At 33.8% G+C, this 12,757-nt stretch overlaps 1 protein-coding gene across 1 annotated transcript in view; it reads right to left on the bottom strand.

The window, feature by feature from the left end:
* LOC123656124 (fibronectin type III domain-containing protein 5) overlaps positions 1 to 12,343 on the bottom strand; it is a 164,036-nt gene extending 151,693 nt beyond the window's left edge. Inside the window, exon 1 of the mRNA XM_045591834.1 lies at positions 12,251 to 12,343. The gene's annotated coding sequence lies outside the window, so the exon portion shown is untranslated. The remainder of the gene's footprint in view (positions 1 to 12,250) is intronic.
* Positions 12,344 to 12,757: the final 414 nt, after the last annotated feature.

Below are 12,757 nucleotides of genomic sequence, written 5' to 3'. Positions count from 1 at the left end.
TAATGTCAATAGCCAAAACCAGAAAACCGTCACACGTCGATTAGTTATAGCCATCAAACTAGATTTGACGATGGTAAGTTCAAAACAATTTTTAAATAAATTAATTATTAAATTAATTAATTTTTTATTTATTACAATAATAATTAAAGCGGTTTACATCAGTTACATTAATTATTAAAAATTAAATATCTATACTTATAGAGTTTGTTAGTTTGTTTGAACGCGCTAATCTCAGGAACTATTGGTCGATTTGAAAAATTCTTGTGTGTCTCAGTTTTAGACAGCCCATTTTTTCGAGGAAGGCTATAGGCTATTTTTTTTTTCAAACTGACGCATCTGAAACTGCGGGGCACAGCTAGAAAAACATAAACACAACAATCATACATATAACAAATATAAATGAAAAAATACAACAATCGAATTGAGGTCTCCTCCTTTTTTGAAGTCAGTTAATAAAATACAGAAATAAATCTAAAATATCTGAAAAACAAGTTGTTAAGTAATTTTTGTTGAAAAATTTATATTAAACGCTAAGTACATCTGAGTTTTTTCTTAGAAGTAGAGGCAAATGAACCACTTCAAAGGTTTATTAGATCAGGTTACTTAACGCTGTACATTAAATATAAAAAATATATATTTAATGACTTTGTTGTATTAAAATATTCTACTTAGGTAAGAAAATAATTAATGAAAATGAGTGAAACGATATTATATTACATTTTATAGTATGACTAGCTTCCCGGACAGACTCCGTTCTATCAAAAGTTAATAGCAAAAATTATTTTTTTTATTTTTCTTTTTTTTTTGCATTTAAACCATCCGTGGGCTTTAATGTACTTATAAAAATAAATAAGCCGAATTGGTCGAGCCATTCTCGAATTATGCGTTCAGCAACATTCATTTTTATTTATATAGATATGCTATCTTGGAAATCTTAATAATGATTAAACATCTATCTAATGAGTTTTTATATTTATGTGTTCAAATTTAGAAAACGAGCTAGCTTGTCATTGTCTTTTGTTGCTTCAAGAACTTAAGACATGATAATAGGAAGTCATATTTCTTGTCAACTTGAACTATAGTAATAAACGTATTTTGTACAACTGCTCTAATAAATTAATCACAATTGTACAAAAAATAATAATATTTTAAAGTGTACGTGTTATATTCACAGTTTCTTTGTATTTTCTTATGCAAGAAAAGCAGAAAAAGATTTCTCATCTCCGTACAAACTCTCCAGAATGGTAATAAATTCCAATTATTATGAATAAAATCCCATAAATAAAAACCAGTAACAGCAACCAATTAGACTACGTTTTGCTTTTTAAACTTTGACAAGAGCTTAGTTAAATCGCCCACGAAAAATTCAAAAGTTTGTAAGGTACGAGAAATTTTATCTAATTGGTACCTTAACTCTTACTTAACTTTCAAAACAAGGTTTAGCGGATGTACTATTTTACAGTTGAAATAATGATAAGATTTTCGCTATCTCTTCCAACTCTTATTAAATAATAATAATGACATAAAACAATGTACTCTTAGCAAAATGTGTATAGAATTCTAAAACAACGTGCACGTAGCAAAAAATAAAATAGAATCAACAAATTGTAAAACATAAATTATAAAGAAGTATTAAAAATACAAATTCTTGACATCTATCAAAAAATATTTTTATAAACAAAACTAGCTGACTCGGCAAGTGTTGTCTTGCCGCTAAACGCTATTTAAAAATAGGGGTTGGTGGTATAAGGGTGAAAATAAAGAATACATAATTTATCTAAAAATTAAAAAATAATAATTTACGGGTGGACTACCCTTAACATTTAGGGGGATGAAAAATAGAAGTTGTTCGATTCTCAGACCTACCCAATATGCACACAAAATTTCATAAGAATCGGTCAAGCTGTTTCGGAGGAGTTTAACTACAAACACCGCGACACGAGAATTTTATAAAAAACAAGAAATGAGGTTTCATTATTATTTCCATATAAAAAGTCCTATATATGTGGAAAGTCACAAAGGGTTTTAAAAATATATTTTTTATTTGTTGTCGTCATCAGGCCACGGTGGAGCAATCTACTTGTCATCAAAGTGGAGCAGCGTGGTGGATTAGGCTTCGGCCCTTTTCCTACATAGAGATAGAGACCTATCCCCAGCTGTGGGATATTACAGAATGAATAGTTCGTTCGTCTGCACCGAAAGCAGTCTCCAATCATGGTCCAAGTGGCTATCATGCCCTCATCCCTTAATCTCACATTTTATTTATCCAACTACTCCTATTTTACCTTTATCCTAGTTAGAATCACAATAAAAATTGTTGCTTTGAAATATATTCATAATTTCTTTCATGGCGCGTTACGCTATCTTAATGACTGCAATTTTGCTACTTATCTTCTTAGTTTTACTTCAAATAAGTAAAAATACGTAAAATGTATGTATATTTATCCATCATCTTCTTCTTCTGCCCTAGTTCCATCGCCGCTATCCTTAACTCATAAAAATGTGTCAGTTCTATAATCAACTATGTCTTAGAACTAGCAGTAGATTGCTCCATAATCGAAAACTTTTTTCAGTCACAAAAAAATGACGGCTCTTGAAGATTCATCAATATTTTGAAATTTCCGACATTTCGGTGACTTTGGAGACGCCGTGGTGAGTCAATGTCTGTGTTTCAAACCAACAATCGTAGTACACCCCTTACAATCAAAAGTGAACAATCGTAAATCATAATAATCGTCATTAGGTCCCTTAAGATTATTTTTACGTTCAGAACCGTATCGATTCGTGTTACGATATAAATATGAGTAATTTATAATGTACTAGCTGTAGTACCCTGCGTGCGCTGCTACGCTTTTTTTTGGTCTGAAGAAACCTTTGTGGGCTCATGCACAACACTTTGCTAAGGATCAAAACATAATTAAATGCATAGTTTACGTTCCTATATAGGACATACAGACAAACATTCATTTTAATATACATAGATATATATTCTTAAATATTTTTATCGCTTAAGTTCATTCTCATTATGCTTATATTATATAAAAAAGTGTATATAATTTGTAGATTTTTCAGAGAGATTTAGATGTTTCATTTATTTGTATAAATGAAAAATTAACAGACACAAAAAAAAACATTTTACACGTGTTTTTATTTTTTGTCTTGTGTTGCTGTTCAATAAAAATAACTTAAAATTGAGCTTTGATCTTTACTCATGTAATTTGCGTACATGCTTACAATCACTTTATTTAAAAGCACTTTTTAGTTACGCTTTATGATTATTTTTGATATAGACACAAGTTTGGTAATTGGTTGTCAGTAGACATTAAAAATGTAAAATAGGAATTTTAGCACTGAAGAGCATTGACGCTTGTCTAACGAAGAATGAAAGTCACGAAAGGACTCGAGCTTTAGCGAGAATATCATGATTCGCCGCGTCGAGTTGTACATATGTATATAACATTACGAGTATGTACAAGCGGTTTGGAGTTTAAATTAGTCGTATATGTACTTAATCTAAAAGGATTTGTGGTAGAATATCGTTTAGTATATGGAACTATTAACCATCTATTTTTTTTTTGTCTTTATATTTTACAAAAAAAAAAAAAAAAAAAAAAAACAGTGTATTAAAATAAATTAGATAGGAGGATTCGGTTGGACTGGGCGGCATTTGGCAGGCTCGGCAAATCTTCATTTCGAGCAATACGTCCTGCATGTTTTGACATACGGTGCCGAGAAGTAAACACTGAGAAAGAAACTAGTCCACAAGTTTAAGTCCTTCAACGTGCAATGGAACCGACTATGCTTGGGGTTTCTCTCAAGATAGGATCAGAAATGAGAATGTCTGCGAGAGAACGAAAGTAACCGACGTAGCCCACAGAATTAGTAAGTTGCAGTGGACTGGTCACCTGTATTGTAGGACCAATGGCCAATGGACCAGGCGTGTCCTGGAATGGAGATCGTGTGTTAGCAATTGCAGTGTGGGACGTTCTCCGGCCCGCTGAACCTAATGCTGGAATAAATTTTAGATCTGCTTCAAATAATATAAGATATTAATCAAAAGATAATAATCTTTATTACTAGGCTGCATAAAATAGTTAATTATGTGACCGCCATTTTCTTATTGGAAAAAAGAAAAGGCGAACAGAAGGAAACTTTGGGGCTGGATAAAGATAGCGTCATGGAAAAATGTACGCGTTATGTAAAGAAAAATATTGAGACACAATTTGAGTACATTTTGAGTACACCTACAATTTGAGTTTGCGTTAATCGCAATACTATAAACCAATAACAACCATAGGGTTGATTAACAAATCGTTTGCTGTCACTTGACCGCTTGACGATAATGCACTTGAAGCGATATGACGCCAGAGATTGAGTCGGTATTATACTTTATGTCCCTTTGGCTTCGATATAAATTGCCGATCTCATTAATTAGGTTAGGTCATTAATTAGATGCTGTGTAGTTACGGCATCAAAGAATATATGGCTATATTCTTTGATGCCCCCTCTCTTCCCGTGGGTGTCGTTAGAGGCGACTAAAGGATAACACAGTTCCACTACTACCCTGGAACTTAAAAAGCCGACCGATGGCGGGATAACCATCCAACTACTGGCTTTGGAATACACAGGCCGAAGACGGGCAACAGTGTCTTCGGTGCGACAAAACCAGCCCTGCGATCACCAACTCGCCTAACCAGCGTGGTGACTATGGGCAAAACACATGAGTTCACGCCATTTTTGGCGCGTGTGGCGTTGTGGAGGACTATGTTCAGTAGTGGACTGTGAAAGGCTGCTGTGATTAATTAGGTTTGCTGTTTGTTTTTTTTTTTTTTTTTTTGTATGAAAACAAATACAATTTGTTTGTTTTTCAATGTGTAATTGGTTAATTGATTTTTACTTTTCGTAACTAATTAGCCTTTATTCTCTCAGCCACGCCTCTAACTGGTAGCCCAGTTGTCAGGGACTAAATACGGCGTTCTAAACATTTTTGAATATCATATCAAAAATTGACCGCTCCAGCGGGGTTCGAACCCGCGTCTCCGACTTACCGTGTCGGCGCTCTAGCCAATTAAGCTATGGAACGATGCACCCGCTCGAGCGAAATTTTCGATATGATACTTTTTAATTTCGGTTTAAGCGAACCGTGGCGCCGTCTATAGTGAGCTCTTTACAGAAACCCGTAACTATTCAAAGTTTCATATTACAATGAAAATCTTTGACAGGAGACGACACCGTGCTATTTTTAATATCTAAGATTTTTATTTTTGTGTTACCCACATTAGGAATTCTAAACATTTTTGAATATCATATCAAAAATTGACCGCTCCAGCGGGGTTCGAACCCGCGTCTCCGACTTACCGTGTCGGCGCTCTAGCCAATTAAGCTATGGAACGATGCACCCGCTCGAGCGAAATTTTCGATATGATACTTTTTAATTTCGGTTTAAGCGAACCGTGGCGCCGTCTATAGTGAGCTCTTTACAGAAACCCGTAACTATTCAAAGTTTCATATTACAATGAAAATCTTTGACAGGAGACGACACCGTGCTATTTTTAATATCTAAGATTTTTATTTTTGTGTTACCCACATTAGGAATTCTAAACATTTTTGAATATCATATCAAAAATTGACCGCTCCAGCGGGGTTCGAACCCGCGTCTCCGACTTACCGTGTCGGCGCTCTAGCCAATTAAGCTATGGAACGATGCACCCGCTCGAGCGAAATTTTCGATATGATACTTTTTAATTTCGGTTTAAGCGAACCGTGGCGCCGTCTATAGTGAGCTCTTTACAGAAACCCGTAACTATTCAAAGTTTCATATTACAATGAAAATCTTTGACAGGAGACGACACCGTGCTGTTTTTAATATCTAAGATTTTTATTTTTGTGTTACCCACATTAGGAATTCTAAACATTTTTGAATATCATATCAAAAATTGACCGCTCCAGCGGGGTTCGAACCCCGGCGAACTACGGCGTTGTATATGTTCGTATATCAGTTTGTATAACTAATATTTTAGTTTAAATTGTATTCATTTATTAAAAATAATGTATTTAAAGATGGCGTCTACTCCTAACAACTGCTGTTTATTTAACAAGTTAGTCAAAGTTTTTGTCTAGAAACTAAATTGTTAGCAAATATTTGGTTTCAGTTTTATTTACAGCTTACAATAAAACATCTTCAATTAAGATGAATAATAATGTCAATTAATGTAATTATAATTTAACTTGATTTAAATTCAAAATGTTATCGTCTAACTATCAGTACTCAATATGCTTAGTAATGAAGTATACAGGTACTGTATTATTACAAAAACATTTATGTAAAACAATTCATAGATATGCTAATGAATTATGTATGTATTTTCAATTTCATAGTTTTAAATGTCCATATTTATTTTGAAAAAGAAATACAATGAACAAAGCAAGAAAAACAAATAGTGTGTGTTCGTGTTATCTGAAAAAATATTGTTGTATGAAGCGGGCGTAGGTCGTTTGTGTGCGGTACACACATAAACGACGAGCCATTGGCTAGTTGTTTTCATTTCATCGTATTGCTACTTTTTCAGGCCGACCAATTTTATAGGCAATTTAAACTAGGCTAGTTATATAGTCGATAGATGAGTATTTTAGTAACAAGACTTTTATTATCTGAACACGAAAAAAAATAGTCGATTAGATTAGTGAGTAATTTTGTAGTATCCATCCATTTTCTGAAAATTCTTCAACCGAACATTAAGCGCTAGCTTGTTGACTAAACTTTTTTTACAGATTATTTTAATATCTGTAACTTACTCGGCATACGATTAAATTGCTAGCCAAGTAAATAAAGTAAGTATTTCTAATTAAAAATCCTCAATTAATGTTTTGATTAGCGCTTTAAAAACATTTCATTTGTAATGTAAATACAAATAACGTGACGTAATAATAACATTTCGAATGTTAGACAATATTTTTTGATACTATTTGGGTATAACAATTGTACCTTACCTGAACTGAATTGTACCTTACCTGTACGTTACCTGAACAAACGATTTATGGACGGTTGCTGTAACCTACGAACGCCTGCAAAACTGGATCTAGTGCGGGTGACCCTTCTCGCATTGTCAATACAGGACATAACCAGATACTTTGGTGACCTTACTCACCGCAGGAACACAGGAGTAATTTGGCTGTGATCCAGTTTTTGTAAAACATAGACAAATCGCAAATTGTATGCATTACGTACGTTTATTTTAGATTTTTATAATTTCTTTCTTCATCATTACAGCCTATACAGTCCACTGCTGGACATAGGCCTCCACAAGTTTACGCCAAAAATAACGTGAACTCGTGTGTTTTGCCCATAGTCACCACGCTGGGCAGGCGGGTTGGTGACCGCAGTACTGGCTTTGTCGCACTGAAGACGCTGCTGCCCGTCTTCGGCCTGTGTATTTCAAAGCCAGCAGTTGGATGGTTATCCCGCCATCGGTCGGCTTTTTAAGTTCCAAGGTGGTAGCGGAACTGTGTTATCCCTTAGTCGCCTCTTACGACACCCACGGGAAGAGAGGGGGTGGCTATATTCTTTAGTACCGTAGCCACACAGTACAATTTAATAATAAAATAATTTCTTTCTTATGTTTCTTTTATTCCACAAGTCAAAATCAGTAGCTAAATACGGCTTGTTTCATGTAAGACCTTATACATTATAATACCTAAAAGCCATATACGTCAAAACAAACTGCTTTTAGCACGTGTCTTACATGAGCTTTACAATAACCGCATCTGTTATTAATATAGCACTCGTAGTACTTGAAATTCAAGCGGATTAGGTACAAGAACTGACGTTGATCTTCTAATTTTACACCTTTACTACCCAAAGTGTTTATCTTAAGGTTTGTTTTTTTTATTCAGTGCAACAAAACCTTATTATAAATATCCTCAACGTTCACACATGGTCGTCTGTTCCTGAAGTAAGCAAATTTAATGCTTGTGTTATTGTTTATAATGTCCTGAAATAGATTCAGGCTTTTTTTTGAAAGATACATATACATTCAAATAATACATATATAAAAAATGTACATTATTACACCCAGACTCGAGGGGGGAATCGAACCCACAACCCCCAGAAAAATAAGCAGGGTCACCCCGCACACTGTTTCAACGGGCTAGTCAAAACTTTATAGAAGAGTAAAAATATACGTAAGTGAATTTAATCCAATATTCTAAATTTAAAAAAATGTAAAATAAAACTAGTAAATCTTTAGTAGCCTTAAGCTGTTAAATCCTTATGTTGAAGCTGCTTTGAATATCTTTTAATATGCAGTAAAAGTGAACAATCATTGCAAATATTTCCTTTTATGATTTCATACGTTATTTTTACGATACACAAGTGCGCGTTACACGCAAACATGTATGACATGTATATACATTAGCGTTTATACATGTGTGTTTAGTGACTTATACTTTAGTGTTTATTTTTACTAACCTCAATATGTCACTAACATTTCCTACTCTAAATTTAGACGTTAACAGAAAATGCAACATAAATGTGAGATGTTCTGTTATATAATGTCAACATTAACTGAATGTTTTGAATTGACAGATAAGACACTAATAATGATTTAGGATGAATGTCATTCAATAAAAAATATACATTTATTAATTTCAACATTGATACCTTTTTTTATTTTGTGTATCATAAAAAAGGGTTAAATAACCAGAAGTCAATTAGTCATTTAAATTCAGAAAACCAATTTATTCGATATATCGAACTCGTCAACAAAACAGTGATAATTTAAAATTAGCTCTAATCGAAATACATTTCGAGTGTATGAAAGAAGAAAAATATAGCCAAGCTGTCATCAACAACAATTTGTACTGAAGCATTAACGATACCATAATTCTCCTCATAAGTAGGGGTGTTTGCTCATTTACAGACTGCTATTATATTTACAGTGGATTTTTTTTTAACCAATTGTATTTAGCGAGTGTGGTGTAAAAATAAGAATTCATTGTCGGCATAAATTTGTAAAGTGTTGCGAAGATAATTACGTTGTCTTTGGATGACTGAGATGGAGGGAGTATGAAACGAAACGTCGTCCACATAACCCAAATCATAATTAAAAGGATATATGTACTAATATTACAAAGCTGAAGAGTTTGTTTGTTTGAACGCGCTAATCTCAAGAGTTACTGGTCCGATTTGAAAAATTATTTCAGTGTTAGATAGCCTATTTATCGAGTAAGGCTATGTCATATATCATCACGTTAAGACCAATAGAAGCGGAGCAGCAATGAAGAATGTTTCAAAATCGGGTTCTTTTTCCTTTTGAGAGTTTCCGCTGCGTGCGCTGCAGTTTCGCAACGATCTTGTATGACAAAACTGTTCCTATTCCACGCGGACGAAGTCGCGGGCAGAAGCTTGTATTAGAATAGCCAGGCTTCAGCCAGGTTTCGAAGTCACTCGTTCATATCTCGTATATGTAACGGAAGACGAAATAATATAGTTGTGTGATTGGCATCTGACGTAATGGAGGGTAGGTAATATAAATAGGGACATACCGAAGTTTTAGGGTGGGTCTCGATTAGCAGCGCTGCTGAGATGTTGGGCTGAGATGTATTGAATACAAATTGTGCTGAGCTGAGTTGTATTGAACAGATAAATATGTTTTTGAAGTAAAACTTCATTGCGCACGCTGGACTTGGGGAGTAACATGGTGAATGTGAGACGAACGGAATATAAGTTAGTGAAGATAGAAAGAGAGAGAGTTACGTTTCGTTAATTTTACTTTATTCGTGTGATCGTTTTTTTTTCATATAAAAAGGATTTTTAAAGGAGGAAATCGAAACTTTTTTTTGCACCTTATGTCTAGTGGTTACACTGAGGTAAAGCAACAAGACAACTGGTAGTATCTTGCTCAAAATTTGGATCAGCCCGAATGGAGAAGTATCTCAACCTTGCATAAGACTTCGGCTATATAATAATGTTCTCAAATAGTGATTATTCCTGTAATAATTGAGGTAGCCAGACCTACTAGAAGGGTCGGTAGTAGGGGTCGGCAACACGCTTTCAGTACTTTTGCATGGTTCTATAGGCTACGGCATCCGCGTACTATCAAACAGACTGGACGCATATTTGGTACAAAAGAAATATTATAAATATGCATAGAAGATTTTTTATACCTATATTATTTAAATTACAGTAAGTATATTAAGTTGTAGTCTTAAATTTATACTTAGAAAGCTTTCGAACATCGCTCACGTTTTTCACCTTTCTATCAAAGTTGCTTCACCTTCGTTATCAATGTACATTTTGAACGATTCAAACCCATCAATGAACCGAAAAATTATGCAACGCAAATGACGTTGATCACCTAATCTAATGTCATCGTGTATGTAAAGATTATCAAGTATATTACGTTATTGTTATAATCTGATACATACATTTCCAAAATTCCGCTAAATTTATCTTTGGTCTCTCAACCAATACTCACTAAGTTCTTATTCATTTGGTTCTCATTTATTTTAACACTTTTAGTTCAATGTATGATTTTTGTTTTTTTTTTTTTAATTCGATTCCAACACTAACATAATTTTGTTCAATCGCATTGTTCTTTTTTTTTGTATCACCAGGTCGGCAAACAAGCGTACGGCTCACCTGATGGTAAGCGATTACCGTAGCTTATAGACACCTGCGACACCAGAAGCATCGCAAGCGCGTTGCCGACCCAATCCCCAATCCCCGCAGGAGCTCTGGTCACCTTACTCACCAACAGGAACACAATACTGCTTGAAAACAGTATTATTTTGCTGTGGTCTTCTGTAAGGTCGAGGTACTACCCCAGTCCGGCTGCTCCATATTTTGAGCAGGAAATTCCTGCTGTGCCCTACCTCAGTTAATTCGTACGTCTCTCAATCATATTTAAATAAAATAATAAAATAATGGAGAGGTTAAGCAATATTACTGTAGATTGTTTAATACTTGTATGTTTGACTTCTGTTACGGGTAATAAAGTGATGTGAATGTAACTTGTAAAGGTGAATTATTTAAATCTATATTTTTGTTTCAAGCTTACATTTTTTTTAATATATAGACTAGCGCTTGACTGCGATCTCACCTGATGGTATGTGAAGATGCAGCCTAAGATGGTACGCGCTAGCCTAGAAGAAGCCTATTCACTCTTGACTTAAAGATGCCCAAGTTATAGTTAGTTGGAAAAACGGAAGCCGGAAGGGCATTCCAAATTTTTGCGGTGCGTATTAGGAACGAGAAAGCAAAGCGCTAAGTGCAAGATCGTGGGATTTCAACCACGTAGCGGTACAGATTCATACGATGCCTTGCGGCATTTACAAACAAACAAATCTTACAAAAATTAAATAAATGGAATATTTATATTTTAGTTCAAAATTCAAACAACACTGTTTGCGAATATAATTAAAACCTCTCAGTGTTTTAGCCATAAATAATTAATTAACAGAGTAATCATTATAATATTACTAAACTTATACAACTTAAATACTAAAATTTAAAACAGAAATTTAAATAAAAACTAAAACAAATTTCATCCCATATTTATAAGTCACGCATGTGACCTCGTATTTGTCATGATGGGAAAATACCACCTGACACGAGGGAGTGATCAATTCTTTAATAAGTACTATTATGCATAATTGGACCGAAGTCTCCTTATATCAAATGCGTAAACCCAAGTGACGAAACTGTAACTAACTAATATTATAAACTAAAATTTTATAATTATGGATCATAAAAATCATCATAGACCCTCATATATGGTCACAGATAGACAAATTTGGCTATGCGTTTCAGTAAGGATAGCGTCACCTGGGGTCGAATTCATGACAAGCAGAACTAACTAGAAATTTAACTAAAAACCATTGTTTTTTATTTATTTAGATGTGTTTGTTCATTCTAAAATTAAAACTTATCAATATAAGGCATGTAACAAAACGATATTATAATATGTTAACTATTATAGTTATTGTAGAGATGAAACAATTTTAATTTTACGAAAATTCCATCACATAAGACTATATCTACAATTTTTACAACTTTTAATACTTTTAGTAAAATTGAAAGACAACTTCATTCAAGTTTTGTACTACGGTCTATTCTTAGACATACTTTTATTATTTATATTTTAACATACATATTTATAAAGTTTTTAAAAAAAGATTAATTATTTAAGTATAATAATAAAAGATGATAAAATAAATTTAACAATAGAACATTTAATAAAAACATCCTTACCTCTTTGATAAGTAAGTTTCAGTACGCCCACCTAGTAACCTGTACTATCATACACTTCAAAACTTAAAGACACAACGTTTAAACGCGCACACACTACAATCCATGTACTTAGAACAACCTACACATCGATAAAAAACCTAAGATAAAGCCAGTTTATCGAATAAGTGTTTTATTGTGTCGGTAGAGCGAACATCGATATTAAAAATTTACGCAGAGAAAACGATGCTTCGTTTCGACGCGAGCGTTCTTGACGCGAGCTTACTACGAACTGAAGCCAATGGGCGGGCTTGTAACATAGATTAAAACAACTGAACTTAACCGAGGCAAACGTGAGTAAGTACAGGTGACGCCATTGTAATACACTTGACTGTAAACTACACTCGATACTTGTTTGACATATATTTATAGTAAATAAATATTTTTATTTGCTTTCGCATCGAATTAAACAAATATGATATCTTATATCTGTGAAAAGCTCATAGTATTCAAAAAGACAATCATACAAAC

Source organism: Melitaea cinxia, chromosome 9 (assembly GCF_905220565.1).
Source record: "Melitaea cinxia chromosome 9, ilMelCinx1.1, whole genome shotgun sequence".
Lineage (NCBI taxonomy): Eukaryota > Metazoa > Arthropoda > Insecta > Lepidoptera > Nymphalidae > Melitaea > Melitaea cinxia.
This window is presented reverse-complemented; position numbering and strand designations above follow the sequence as displayed.